The sequence below is a fragment of the Macaca nemestrina genome, chromosome 10 (assembly GCF_043159975.1).
Source record: "Macaca nemestrina isolate mMacNem1 chromosome 10, mMacNem.hap1, whole genome shotgun sequence".
Lineage (NCBI taxonomy): Eukaryota > Metazoa > Chordata > Mammalia > Primates > Cercopithecidae > Macaca > Macaca nemestrina.
This window is the reverse complement of record NC_092134.1, coordinates 11,710,566-11,723,538: the sequence shown is the minus strand read 5'-3', so window position 1 is coordinate 11,723,538 and position 12,973 is coordinate 11,710,566.

Genomic DNA, 12,973 nt, shown 5'->3' with positions numbered 1-12,973 from the left:
TAATAAATTTGGATTTTTTCATGAGGCCATTGGGAGACCCTAAAGGAATTTTTTTTTTTTTTTTTTTGAGACGGAGTCTTGCTCTGTTGCCAGGCTGAAGTGCAGTGGCCCGATCTTGGCTGACTTCACCCTCTGCCTCCCGGGTTCAAGCAATTCTCCTGCCTCAGCCTCCCGAGTAACTAGGATTACAGACGTGTGCCATCATGCCTGGCTAATTTTTGTGTTTTAAGTAGAGACGATGTTTCATTATGTTGGCCAGGCTGGTCTTGAACTCCTGGCCTCAAGTGATCCGCCCGCCTCGGCCTCCCAAAGTGCTGCGATTACAGGTATGAGCCGCCTCGCCCCACCACCCCAAAGGAATTTAAACAGGAAAAGACAAAGTCAGACTTATAGTGTAAAGAGGCTATTTGTCCTCAGGATAGAGAGTGAACCGGAAGTGGGGATGACTAAGCAGGCAGTGGGGGTGGTGGCGGAGTGCAGATCGGAGCTCAAGCTTCTGCAGCTGCAATGAAGCAAGAGAAGCAGTAAGGGCCATGGGCCAAGGGGATGGAGAAGTAGATGGATGTGAGTGGCACACAGGGCTAGAGCTGCTCGAAGGCAAAGTCAAGGATGACTGGCAGTTCTCTAGCATGGCGCAATAGAGCAAGGTAGGGAACCCAGGAAGAGGAGCAGGGGTTGGAAGGAAGTGGGTACTGAGCTCACACATCTGATAAGCAGGGAAGAGATGGATGGGCAGAGGCTCAGGAGACCCATATACAGACCTAGACAGGGAATTCCTGAGAATGTTACCTCTCTGGAGTTACAGGGTGAAGTCATCCAGGAGAATCTGTCGAGTGAGAAGTGGAAAGGCCTGCAATACTTGTATGAACACCAAAACTTGAAGGGTGGGTAGAACAGATGGAGAAGAAATTGCTCCGAGACACAGAAGGAAAACCAAGAGAGTAGAGTGGGTGGCCCAGCGTGGTGGCTCACACCTGTAATCACAACACATTGGGAGGCTGAGACAGGAGGATTGCTTGAGCCCAGGAGTTTGAGACCATCCTGGGCAACACAGGGAGACCCTGTCTCTACAAAAAATAATAATAAATTAGCTGGATGTGATGGTGCACATCTGTAATCCCAGCTACTCAAGAGGCTTAGGCAGGAGGATTGCTTAAACCCAGGAGATTAACGCTGCAGTGAGCCATCACGGTACCACTGCACTTGAGCCTGGGTGACAGAGCAAGATCCTGACTCAAAAAAATTATTTATTTATTTATTCATTTATTTATTTATTCATTCATTCATGTATTTATTGAGACGGAGTTTCACTCTTGTTGCCCAGGCTGAAGTGCAGAGGTGTGATATTGGCTCACCACAATCTCCTCCTCCCAGGTTCAAGCGATTCTCCTGCCTCAGCCTCCGGTGTAGCTGGGATTACAGGCATGCGTCACCACGCCTGGCTAACTTTGTATTTTTAGTAGAGATGGGGTTTCTCCATGTTGGTCAGGCTAGTCTCAAATGCCCGACCTCAGGTGTTCCGCCCGCCTCAGCCTCCCAAAGTGTTGGGATTACAGCGTGAGCCACCGTGCCTGACTAAAAAAAAAAATTATTTTATTTTATTTCATTTTTTTGAGACAGAGTCTCATTCTGTCACCCAGGCTAAAGTGCAGCGGCATGATCTTGGCTCACTGCAACCTCCGCCTCCCAGGTTCATGCGATTCTCCTGCCTCAACCTCCTGACTAGCTGGGATTACAGGCGCACACCACCACACCCGGCTAATTTTTTGTGTATTTTTAATAGAGACAGGGTTTCACTATGTTGGCCAGACTAGTCTTGAACTCCTGACCTCGTGATCCACCCACCTCAGCCTCCCAAAGTGCTGGGATTACAGGCGTGAGCCGTTGCGCCCGGCCAAAAACTTTTTAAGAAGAAAATAAATCAGAAACCTATTTCATGTTATATCTGGAATATACATGATACACTTTCTCTTAGTTTTCTAAAAAATATGTTTAAACCTTTTTCTGGTTTAGAATTTACTGTAGTTTGGAGTATAAGATTTGTCCAGGTAAATTCCCAACATCCTTATTAAGGAGTCATCAGATAGTTTCCGTCTTTGAAGCCTGGGTTGTCTTTGAATTTAGAGCAAAGAATGGTTGGATTTTTTCCAAAGTTGCCAGCAAAAAGTGTGAGCTTAAGGGGTCATACTTGGCTTCCAGTCCCATCTTTGCCTGTAGCTAGCTGTGTGATCCTGAGCACATTTAACTCTTCTGGGAGACACTTTTTCAATTGTAAATTGAGAAAGTACATAAAGTGACCCTGAAGGGCCCTTCTAGCTCAAAAACTTTATAGCAAATGCTGAAGGACTCTTTTTTTTTTTTTTTTTTTTTTTTTGAGATGAGGTCTTGCTCTGCTCTGTTGCCAAGGCTGGAGTGCAGTGGCAGGACCTCTGCTCACTGCAACCTCCACCTCCCGGGTTCAAGCGATTCTCCTGCTTCAGCCTCCAGAGTTGCTGGTATTACAGGCACCTGCCACCATGCCTGGCTAATTTTTTGTATTTTTAGTAGAGACAGGGTTTCACCATGTTGGTCAGGCTGGTCTCAAACTCCTGACCTCAGGTGATCCGCCCGCCTCGGCCTCGCAAAGTGCTGGGATTACAGGCGTGAGGCACTGTGCTCCGCCAGGACTCAATGTTAAGTTCAGAATCTCTAGATCTTAGTGAGACTCTGTTCAAGCAAAACCATACTATGATACAACTATTAACAAAATGAGGACCTGGCAAACTTTTAAATTTTTTTATTTTTATTTATTTACTTACTATTTTTTAGAGCCAGTGTCGCTCTCTGTTGTCCAGGATGGCCTCCAGTTCCTGAGCTCAAGTGATCCTCTGGCCCCAGCCTCCCAAGTAGTGAGAACTATAGGTATGTGCCATCATGCTCAGCTAACCACCCCTGCTTAACTTGAGTTTGCAGATGTCAGAGTTGGAGATAGGTCATCAAATCGACTCACTGGTAAATTTTACAGACTGGATCTTGCTATGTTGCCCAGGCTGGTCTGTAATACTTGGGCTCAAGTAATCCTCCCATTTGAGCCTCCCAAAGTGCTGGGATTACAGGTATTAGCCATTGCCCCCAGCTCTACAAATAAACCTCTTTCTTTTTAAATTACCCAGTCTCAAATGTTCCTTTATAGCAACACCAATGGACTAAGACGTATATGAATATAGATTTACTGTACAAGAATGAACTTGTTACGCCAGGCGCAGTGGCTCACGCCTGTAATCTCAGCAGTTTAGGAGGCCGAGGTGGGCGGATCACAAGGTCAGGAGATCGAGACCATCCTGGCTAACACGGTGAAACCCCGTCTCTACTAAAAATACAAAAATTAGCCGGGCGTGGCGGGGGGGCGCTTGTAGTCCCAGCCGCTGGGAGGCTGAGGCAGGAGAATGGCGTGAACCTGGGAGGCAGAGCTTATAGTGAGCCGAGATCGTGCCACTGCACTCCAGCCTGGGCAACAAAGGGAGACTCTATCTCAAAACAAAACAAAACAAAACAAGAAACTGAAAATGGACGAACTTGTTTTGGAAGGTCTGTCTTTTTATTGGAAGAATCGTAATACCGGTGAGCATTATGCTGGACTGGGGATAGGAGAGTTGGCAGCTCTTCTTTCATCACTGCCTCACTGAGCCTCAGGCAAGACAGCTCACTTTCCCAAGCCGTGAAAAGAAGAAAACCCTTTCTCCTTTCTGCCCGCTAAGGAGGGTGACTGGAGAAAAAGCCTGTAAAGTGCTCCAACTTCAGAGAAATATCAATGGGCCCTGTGTTATTTGTCTAACTCTCTGGAAACCATTTTATTTATCTATTTATTTATTTATTTTTATTTTTATTTTTTTGAGACGGAGTCTCGCTCTGTCGCCCAGGCTGGAGTGCAGTGGCCGGATCTCAGCTCACTGCAAGCTCCGCCTCCCGGGTTTACGCCATTCTCCTGCCTCGGCCTCCCCAGTAGCTGGGACTACAGGTGCCCGCCACCTCGCCCGGCTAGTTTTTTTTTTGTATTTTTTAGTAGAGACAGGGTTTCACCGTGTTAGCCAGGATGGTCTCGATCTCCTGACCTCGTGATCCACCCGTCTCGGCCTCCCAAAGTGCTGGGATTACAGGCTTGAGCCACCACGCCCGGCCTATTTATCTATTTATTTATTTCATTTTTCGAGACAGAGTCTTGCTCTGTGGCCCAAGCTGGAGTGCAGTGGTGCAATCTCGGCTCACTGCAACCTCTGCCTCCCAGATTCAAGCAATTCTCCTTTCTCAGCCTCCCGAGTAGCTGGGAGTACATGCGCCCGTCACCACACCCAGCTAATTTTTGTATTTTTAGTAGAGAAGGGGTTTCACCATGTTGGCCAGGCTGGTCTCGAACTCCTGACCTCATGATCTGCCCGCCTTGGCCTCCCAAAGTGCTGGGATTACAGGCATGAGTTACTGTGCCTGGCCTATTCTTTTTTTTTTTTTTTTTGACACAGAGTCTCATCCTGTCACCCAGGCTGGAGTACAGTGGCACGATCTCGGCTCACTGCAACCTTTGCTCCCTGGATTCAAGTGATTCTCATGCCTCAAACTCCTGGATAGCTGGGATTACAGGTGCGCACCACTACGCCAGCCTAATTTTTGTATGTGTAGTAGAGACAGGGTTTCATCATGTTGGCCAGGCTGGTCTCAAACTCCTGACCTCAAGTGATCTGCCCGCCTCAGCCTCCCAAAGTGTTGGGACTATAGGCGTGAGCTACCGTGCTTAGCCTGGAAACCACAAAAAGTTCTGTTTCTGTTTCACTTTCAGGATTCTTCAGCTATTTGGCAAAGTTGAAGACATATGTTCCCGGTTCATAACCATTTTTTCCATTTTACAGAGGGAGAAGCATAAGGCAGAAGAAGATTACATGTACGAGTTGACAGCATAGTTCACTGGCAGAATTCCAAAAAGATTCTATCAGTCAGGCCGGGCACGGTGGCTCAAGCCTGTAATCCCAGCACTTTGGGAGGCCAAGACGGGCGGATCACGAGGTCGAGAGATCGAGACCATCCTGGCTAACACGGTGAAACCCCGTCTCTACTAAAAAATACAAAAAACTAGCCGGGCGTGGTGGCGGGCGCCTGTAGTCCCAGCTACTGGGGAGGCTGAGGCAGGAGAATGGCGTGAACCCGGGAGGTGGAGCTTGCAGTGAGCTGAGATCCGGCCACTGCACTCCAGCCTGGGCGACAGAGCGAGACTCCGTCTCAAAAAAAAAAAAAAAAAAAAAAGATTCTATCAGTCCAAAACAAAATGATTCTGGGGAGCCATCTGTTCTCCAGCTGCAGAGATGTTTCTCTAAAGTGCAATAAGTATTGTTGAAACCATTTTTACTGTAGCGGAAGTCAATCAGACAGTCCGGATTCAGATGGGAGCTGGTTTAAGCATTCAGATGAAGACATACTTTGTCATTTCTACCTCTGAGTCCATTTGATGACCTATCTACAACTTGGGCATTTGCAGACTCAGGTTAAGCAGGGATGGTTACAGAGTTTCTCTGATCTTTTAAATTATAAAACTTATGCAATGACTCCAAAGAAGATGGATTACCTTGAGTAGGTAAAATAGTTATATTTGTGAAAGTGACCAAGCGTAAATGAAAACATAGCAAACCAGATCCAATTCTCAAATACTTTGATCTGGCTCATATCTAGGCAACCAGAGTTGGGCACTCATCTAATGATGCATCTGAACTTAGATGAGAGGGTGGTGGGGCATGGGTAGAGAGGTACAAGTGCTGGAGGTGAGACATGAATGGCAGAATGTAGAGAATTGTTAAAACTGGGTGATGGGTATGTGAGGGTTCATTGTATTATTCTATTTACTTCATATATGTTTGAAATTTTCCAAAATAAGAAATGGTTTAATACAGCAAGTTGCTAACCAACTTTGTAAAAGGCTCATATTATCTTCCCTGTATGACTTGTTATCATTGGGTGACTCCATTGTTAGGATAATAATAGCCTTCTACCTTATTGTCTTATAAGTACATATAATGTTGAAATACTCAGTAACTTACAAAAATTTAATTATTATTTTTTGAAACAGGGTCTCACTTTCTCACTCAGGTGGGAATGCAGTGGTGCAAACACAGTTCACTGTAGTCTCGACCTCCAGGGCTCAGGTGATCCTCCAACCTGAGAGTCGCTGGGACTACAGGCTCCTGTCACCATGCCCAGTTAAATTTTTGTGTTTTTTGTAGAGCCCAGACTGATCTCAAACTCCTGGGCTTAAGTGACCTGCCTGCCTTGGCCTCTCCAGCCACGAGTTACAGTCATGAGCCACTGCACCTTGACTTTATTAGTTTTTTTGAGACAAGGTCTTGTTCTGTTGTCCAGGTTGGAGTGCAGTGACACAATCACAGCTCACTGCAGCCTCACATTCCTGGGCTCAAGTAATACTCCCGTCTCAGCCTCCTGAGTAGCTGGGACCACAGCTGTGCACCACCACACTTGGCTAATTTTTTGTTTTTTGTAGAGACAGGGTTTCACTATGTTGCTCAGGCTGGTGTCCAACTCCTGGGCTCAAGTTGTTACCAAATGGAAAGTCTTGATTGCGAGTTGTCCAGGTTCTTGGCACGTTGAACAAAGAATTTAACAAAATGCACAAACAAAGCAACATAAGAATGAAGCAACAGGCCGGGCGCGGTGGCTCAAGCCTGTAATCCCAGCACTTTTGGAGGCCGAGGTGGGTGGATCACAAGGTCAGGAGATCGAGACCACGGTGAAACCCCGTCTCTACTAAAAATACAAAAAATTAGCTGGGCGCGGTGGCGGGCACCTGTAGTCCTAGCTACTCGGGAGGCTGAGGCAGGAGAATGGCATGAACCCGGGAGGCGGAGCTTGCAGTGAGCCGAGACCGCGCCACAGCACTCTAGCCTGACAGACAAGACTCCATCTCAAAAAAAAAAAAAAAAAAAAAAAGAATGAAGCAACAAAACACAGATTTGTTGAAGTGAAAGTACACTCCACAGAGTGGGAGTGGGCTTAAGCAAGCAGCTCAAGAATCCCAGTTGCAATGTTATTTAGGATTTTTATTAAACTAAAAGATTTTCACAATACCCCTAGGTACCCTTTAGAGGCTTCCAATTGGTTACACCCTATGCAAATGAAAGATTGGCCCACAACCAATCAAAGGCTGAAGTGAAGGCTTGGCCTTCTACCAATTAGAGGCATTTACTGTTTGTGACCCAAGGGAGAGGGGATTTTGTAGAGGGAGGAACCTCTGGCCCCTTGTCACCTGGGCATGGAGAGGTAGGGTTTTCCTTTTGGTCCAATTCCAAGAAGTCCGCTGCAGGTTGGCCTTAGGCTCCCTGTCTCCAGACCCTGTTCTCCTGCCTCAAAGTGGTCCTCCCACTTTGGCCTCCCAAAGTGCTGGGATTATAGATGTGAGCGACCATGCCCAACCTATTTATGTATTTGAGATAGAGTCTTACTCTGTCACCTAGGGTGGAGTGCAGTGGCACAATCATGGCTCACTATAGCCTTGACCTCCCAGGCCCAAATGATCCTCCCACCTCAGCCTCCCAAGTAGCTGGGACCACAGGAGCATGCCACCATGCCCAGCTAATTTTTGTGTCTGTTTTTTGTAGAGATGGGGTCTCCCTATGTTGCCTAGGCTGGTCTCAGACTCCCGGGCTCAGTGATCCCCCTACTGGGCCTCTCAAGGTGCTGGGATTACAGGAGTGAGCTACCATGCTAGGCCTCAAAAATTTAGATGATGAAACTTTTGCTTCTTCTTGACATTGAGAGAGGTTTGAAATTATTTAATTGACTTTCAGCACATTGTGAATTAAAGAAAATAATTTTTTGAGGTGTTAAAAAGAAACAACTCAGAAAATGGCCCCACTACATCCTAAGGATCCAATGCATCCTCAATTGCATTGAGTTGCAATAAATTATCCCCGTGTGTCTTGGCAATCCTACTTTTTGTCTCTGAAATACAAAGTATTAGGTTGTTATGATCATAACTTAACAGACAAAATTTTCCCAAACCACAACTGGTACAATTAGTACACAATTGAAAGAAGAGGGTCATTGGCCGGGTGTGGTGGCTCACACCTGTAATCCCAGGACTCTGGGAGGCCGAGACTGGCAGATCACGAGGTCAGGAGATCGAGACCATCCTGGCTAACACAGTGAAACCCTGTCTCTACTAAAAATACAAAAAATTAGCCGGGTGTGGTGGTGGGTGCCTATAGTCCCAGCTACTCGGGAGGTTGAGGCAGGAGAATGGCGTGAACTAGGGAGTTGGAGCTTGAAGTGAGCCGAGATCATGCCTCTGCACTCCAACCTGGGCAACAGAGCGAGACTCCACCTTAAAAAAAAAAAAAAAAAAAAAAAAAAAGATGAGGGTCATTATATAAAATTTGAAACAAAGAAAAAATTATGATCACAAAATGCATCTCTTTCATTGAAAAAAGAGTGATATTTAAGAACAAATCTCTCTCAACTTCAAAAAGTCCCAACTTCAAGTAGTTAGGCATTGTAAACTCATGTGTAACCTATTTACTCCCTTACGATTTTTTAAAAATCATTTTCCTTCTCCACCTTCCAGAAAAAAAAGTATTCACTCAAACACTTATGGTGGCTGGGTGTGGTGACTCTCTGGGTGTGGTGACTCACGCCTGTAATCCCAACACTTTGGGAGGATCAGGCAGGGGAATCTCTTGAGGCTAGGACTTGGAGACCAGGCTGGGCAAAACAGTGAAACCCCTCTACTAAAAATACAAAACTTAGCTGGGCATGGTGATGCACACCTGTAACCCTAGCTACTACGCGGGAGGCTGAGGCATGAGAATCACTTGAACCTGGGAGGCTGAGTTTGCAGTGAGCCGAGATGGCGCCACTGCACTCTAGGCAACAGAGTGAGACTCTGTCTCAAAAAAAACCAAAACCTGCCAGGCGCGGTGGCTCAAGCCTGTAACCCCAGCACTTTGGGAGGCCGAGACGGGCGGATCACGAGGTCAGGAGATCGAAACCATCCTGGCTAACACGGTGAAACCCCGTCTCTATTAAGAAATACAAAAAACTAGCCGGGCGAGGTGGTGGGCGCCTGTAGTCCCAGCTACTCGGGAGGCTGAGGCCGGAGAATGGCGTGAACCCGGGAGGCGGAGCTTGCAGTGAGCTGAGATCCGGCCACTGCACTCCAGCCTGGGCGACAGAGCGAGACTCCGTCTCAAAAAAAAAAAAAAAAAAAAAAAAACCAAAACCAAAGACGAAAAACAAAAACAAAAACAAAAAAACACAATTCAGCTGGGCACCATGGCTCATGCCTGTAATCCCAACACTTTGGGAGGCCAAAGTGGGCAGATCACTTGGGGTCAGGAGTTCGAGACCAGCCTGGCCAACATGGTGAAACACTGCCTCTACTAAAAATACAAAAGTTACCCGGGTGTGTGGCACGCGCCTGTCGTCCCAGATACTCGGGAGGCTGAGGCAGGAGAATCACTTGAACCTGGGAGGCAGAGCTTGCAGTGAGCAGAGATTGCACCACCGCACTCCAGCTGGGTGACAGAGGGAGACTCTGTTTCAACAACAACAACAACAAAATCAAACACCATTTATTGGGAGCTTGCTTATGCTAGGTACAGATCTGTGTGCTGGGGACAAAATAAAACAAATCTTCCCAAGTATTGCACTGTTTTAAATGTTCCCCTGATACTTAAGTTTCTCCCTACCCTTGGTTGTTTTCATTGTCCTTCTGTGGCCACTTTCCAGCTGCATTAACTCTTCTTTTTGTGTTGTTCCTCAGTATTAACAGCTTTATTGAGATATAATTCACATACCATATAATACACCCGCTTAAATTATACAATTCAATAGTTTTTAGTATACTCACAGAGCTGTACAACCATTCACATAGCTAATTTTAGAACTTTCTCTTTTCCTTTTTTTTTTTTTTTTTTTTTTGAGCAGGGTCTCATTCTGTCACCCAGGCTGGAGTACAGTGGCTCACTGCAGCCTCGACCTCCTCGACCACAAGTGATCCTCCTACTTCAACCTCCCGAGTAGCTGGGACTACAGGTGTGCACCACCATACCCCATTGATTTTTGTTTTTATGTTCTGTAGAGATGGGATCTCCTTATGTTGCCCAGGCTGGTCTCGAACTCCCAGGTTCAAGTGATCCTCCCGTCTCAGCCTCCCAAAGTGCTCAGATTGTAGGCATGAGCCATCACACCCGGCCTAGAATGTTTTCATTACCCCAAAAGAAACCTGTGTCTAGCAGCAGTCACTCCATTTCCCCCCTGCTCCTTCAGAGACCTTAATCACTACTCTACTTTCTATCTCTATGGGTTGGCTTATTCTGGACATTTCCTGTAAATGGAATCATACAATATGTAATCTTTTCGTGTCTAGTTTTTTTCACTTAGCGTGATTTTTCTTTTTTCTTTTCCTTTCGAGACAGGGCCTCGCTCTGTCACTCAGGCTAGAGTGCAGTAGAGCGATTTTGGCTCACTGCAGCCTCGACCTCCTGGGTTCAAGAGATTCTCCCACCTCTGGCTCCCGAGTAGCCGAGATTACAGGCATGCGCCACCACATCCAGCTACTTTTTGTATTTTTATTTATTTATTTATTTGTTTATTTATTTATTGTATTTTTAGTAGAGACAGGGTTTTGTCATGTTGGCCAGGCTGGTCTCGAACTCCTGACCTCAGGTGATCCGCCCGCCTTGGCCTCCTGAAGCGCTGGGATTACAGGCGTGAGCCACCGGGCTCAGCCACATGATGTTTTCAAGGTTCATACATGTTGCAATATGTATCAGTACTTCATTCCTTTTTTAGTCTAATAATATTCCACTGCATAGAGAGACCACACTTCCTTTAACCATTTCTCAGATAATGGACATTTGGGTTGTTTTTACTTTTTGGCTATTATGAATAATGCTGCTAAGAACCATAAGCATGTACGTTTTTCTGTGGACCTAGGTTTTCATTTCTCTTGGGTACACACCTAGGAGTGGAATTGCTGGGTCTTATGGTAACTCTGTATGTTTTAACATTTTTGAAGAATTGTCAGACATTTTCATAGCAGCTGCACCATTTTACATTCTCACCATTCATGTGTGAAGATTCCAAATTCTCCACATCTTCACCATCTATTTTCTTTCTTTTTAATGTTACCCATCCTTGTAGGCGCACAGTGGTATCCATGGATTTGATTTGCATTTCCCTGATAGTGATGTTGAGCATCTTTTTATGTGCTTATTATCTCTGGTGATAGACCTGCCAGGCCTTTTCTAATGATGGACAACCATGGCTTTGTACCCCAGTAACATTTTTATTGAGTTTCTTTGTGTCTAGATCATTAGGAGAATTAATTAATACTGTCTCTTCCAATGAAGTTCAGCTGCGTCCTGCTTCGTGAATGAAAGGCTTTCTTTTCTTTTTTTTTTTTTTTTTTTGAGACGGAGTCTCACGCTGTTGCCCAGGCTGGAGTGCAGTGGCGCGATCTCGGCTCACTGCAGGCTCCGCCTCCCGGGTTCCTGCCATTCTCCTGCCTCAGCCTCCTGAGTAGCTGGGACTACAGGCGCCCGCCACCGCGCCCAGCTAATTTTTTGTATTTTTAGTAGAGACGGGGTTTCACTGTGGTCTCGATCTCCTGACCTTGTGATCCGCCCGCCTCGGCCTCCCAAAGTGCTGGGATTACAGGCTTGAGCCACCGCGCCCGGCCGAATGAAAGGCTTTCTGTGCATTTTTCCAAAAAAGAAAACCTAGGACTATTCTGGATAAGTTACATTACAATATCTGAGCAGCACTTGAAGCAAGAGAAATACATACTCGGATGCATTATTTCAGTTTAAGGAAGTGGCCTGGCGCGCACTCTCTCTCTCTCCCTGTCTTTTAATCTAATATAGCACAACTGTCGAAGCAAATCTATAAGCAATAGAACAGTCTTAGGTCCTCATGAAGAGCGAATTGACTTTTTCATGTTTAAAATCTTAAATACCGGTTAAGTTAGAGGTGAGATTAAAAATTGTAGGAAAATCGGCTGGGCCTGGTGGCTAATCCCAGCACATTGGAAGGCCAAGGTGGACGGCTCACCTGGGGCCAGGAGTTCGAGACCAGCCTGGCCAACACAGTGAAAACCAGTCTCTACTAAAACTAGAAAAAATTAGCAGGGCGTGGTGGCGGGCGCCCGAAGTACCAGCTACTTGGGAGGCAGAGGCAGGAGAATCCTTTGAACCCGGAGTGGGGGTTGCAGTGAGCAGAGATCACGCCATTCCACTCCAGCCTGGGCAAGAGCAAGACCCTGTCAAAAATAAAAAATAAAAAAGGTGTAGGAAAATAAACTGTCATCCAGTATAGCTGAATAAATCGATACCTTAATTACAACCTCAGTTTCTCTGTCCAAAGGCAATTCCAATTGCTCGCGCAAATTCTTTCATTGTGCTACGATTTTGGTTATTTTGAATATAGCTTTTCAAAGAGCTCTTGGGATTTGAGAGCCCTTGGCTTTCTAAGTGTTTTCAATAAGGCTTGTTTTTAAAGGCCGCGTCCTAGCAAGTGCAGCTGCCGCTCCTTACCGGACCCACGAGTGAGGAGCCCCGAGGTCATCACCGAGCGTGAACGCGGGAACATCTGGGAAGGAAATCTGAGGCCCTGCTCTGACGGTCATAACAAAAGCCTTCGAGCCAACCGGCGTGTTCAAATCACCACGGCCCTTGCCGCGCTGTCCTCCCCGGAAACTTGACCACCTAGCCCAGAAAGCCGCAGCAGCTTCCTCAGGGGACGCTGTCTCCCACTTCAAACACCCAACCGAGAAAGCGGCTGCGGAGGGCACCTCCCGCCACGCCCAGGTCCGCCGGTCTCCGCTCGGGGCGGAAAAGAATCCTCCCCCTGCACTCGCAGCCAGGAGGAAACGCCAGAGGCCCCGCCCCATCCCTGTCGCTTCATTGGCTCTGGTGACCGGCCCCCCGAAAGCCGGATTCCT